Raw genomic sequence first — 2,477 nt, 5'->3', positions numbered from 1 at the left:
AGAAAGAAAGAAAGAAAGAAAGAAAGAAAGAAAGAAAGAAAGAAAGAGAAAGAAAGAAAGAAAGAGAGAAAGAAAGAAAGAAAAAGAAAGAAGTACCATACAACCCAGTAATTCCACTACTGGGTATTTACCCAAACAAAAAAAAGCACTAATTAAAAAGATATATGCACCCCCATGTTTATTGCAGCATTATTTACAATAGCCAAGATATGGAAGCAACCTAAGCGTCTGTCAATAAGTGAGTGGGTAAAGAAGATATGACAAGGGCGCCTGAGTGGCTCAGTCAGTTAAGCATCTGCCTTTGGCTCAGGTCATTATCCCAGGGTCCTGGGATGGAGCTCCACATCCGGCTCCCTGCTCAGAAGGGAGTCTGCTTCTCCCTCTCACTTTACTCTTCCCCTTGCTCATTCTCTCTCTCTCTCAAATAAATAAAATCTTCTAAAAAAAGGAAGATATGACAATATTCCTTGTTATATTCCACACAAAATATTCCACCCACAATGGAATGTTCCTCAGCCATAAAAACGATGCAATCTTGCCATTTGCGACAACATGGATGGACCTAGAGGATATTATGCTAAGTGAAATAAATCAGACAGAGAAAGACAAATGCTGTATGATTCACTTGTATGTGGAATCTAAAAAACAAAGCAAATGGGCAAACAAACAAATAAAGCAGAAACAAACTCATAAATACAGAGCAAACTGATGATTGCCAGAAAGAAGGGGGTTGGGGGAATGGGCAAAATGGGTGAAAGGGAGTGGGAGACACAGGCTTCCAGTTACAGAATGAATGAGTCATAAGGATGAAAGATACAGCATAGGGAATACAGCCAATGATATTGTAGTAGCCTTGTATGGTGACAGATGGTAGCTACACTTGTGGTGACCATAGCATAGTCTATAGAGTTGTTGAATGAATATGTTGTACACCTAAAACCAATGGATCATTATATGTCAGTTATGCTTCAATAAACTAAATTTAAAAAAAAATCTAGTTGCAATTGTAAAAAAACAAAAAAAAAGTAAGTTTCTGTTTGAGATGAAAAAATTCTGGAAATGGATATGGGTTTGTACAGTTCATAAAATGGTAAATTTTATGTTATGAATATTTTACTACAATAAATTATGCAAAAATAACTTATGGTTTGATTTTTCAGAAATATTTACCCTATAATATGAAGGTGGTTGCATATAGCTTGCAATAGTTTACTGTCAGGAGTCCCTCCCTCACTCCCATCCCCACTCCAATTTTGTTTTGATTTACTTTTGGTGACCTTAATCTGCTTCACTCAGATTTCCTGCTGCATCAGTTAGAAGGTATTTTCTTCCACCATATGATGATAGGAATGAACGTAGCCAAGGCACATCACTGCTTCTGGTTTGGGAAGTATCTTCTCCTCATCTCCCCACTTATGTGATCACTGAAGACAATACTGAACTTGGCAATGAGTCACCTTGCCAGGCCCATTGACTTGCCTGTTCAAAGACAAATGTATGGATCAAGGAAAAATTACCTGACCTCTTATTTTTCCTTCAAGTTTTTCTTGGCTCTCTGAGACTTTTTTTGGCTTTTACTATTATTATGGCTATATCATTGCAAAGATAAAATGCAACTATTGAAAAGAATTTTAAATGTTTATGTCTAGACTGTCAAAAAGGCAGATACCATATTTTTTGACCTACTACTTTCTAATACTGAGACCATGATGTAGTAGGAGCAGCATTAGGACCCGGGAGTCCTGGGGTCTACTTTTAACCAGCTGTGTGGGCATGGGCATGTTAAGCCACCTCTCTCTGTAATATAATCCAATTGGCTAGAGGACCCTAAGGGTTTTTTCACATTTAAAATGAGAAGATAAAATGTCCTGGAATGTTGTGTTGCCTGATAAATACTCACTCTTCCCTCTTACCACAGAGAATATTTTATCATATTTTGAAACAAAGATATTCTTTATATAACATTTGAAAATCTTACCAATTTAAGTATCACTCATGTGAAAAAGCTTAACGTTTTAGAGATCTACTTTTTCTTATGATTGTTCTCTGTCCACAGGAATGGCTACATATTTAGGCCTCAATGCAAAACGAAAATGCAAGCCCCCTTTCTCAAAAATTATTAAGAATTTCAAGGCAGATGAAACAGAGCATCAAGCCAAGTACAAGGCCCTTCTGAGCATGACTGCATAGGTCACATGCTGTCTGTCCATATGAAAAAGTCACGCCCTGACCACTACTCACTCCTGGCAAAACATTTAAGTTGACTGAGCACTCTAAACACATCAAGAAGTTATGTGTGTGGGTTGAATTTTTATACACAAAATACACAAACAAAAGGCAAACCTTCCAACCTGCTGTGTAGTTAGTACCTCACGAACAGGTTGTTTTAATTAGTCCCTGATGAGAAGGTGCACAATGAAGTGAAAAGTCTACAAATATGGCCAGATAAAAGACTCAGATTCTTCATTTAACAAATA

This window comes from Callorhinus ursinus, unplaced genomic scaffold (genome assembly GCF_003265705.2).
Source record: "Callorhinus ursinus isolate GAN/ISIS: 27379988/994484 unplaced genomic scaffold, GSC_fseal_2.0 scaffold1, whole genome shotgun sequence".
NCBI lineage: Eukaryota > Metazoa > Chordata > Mammalia > Carnivora > Otariidae > Callorhinus > Callorhinus ursinus.
The sequence above is the reverse complement of the archived record's forward strand: the minus strand, read 5'-3'. Positions refer to the sequence as shown.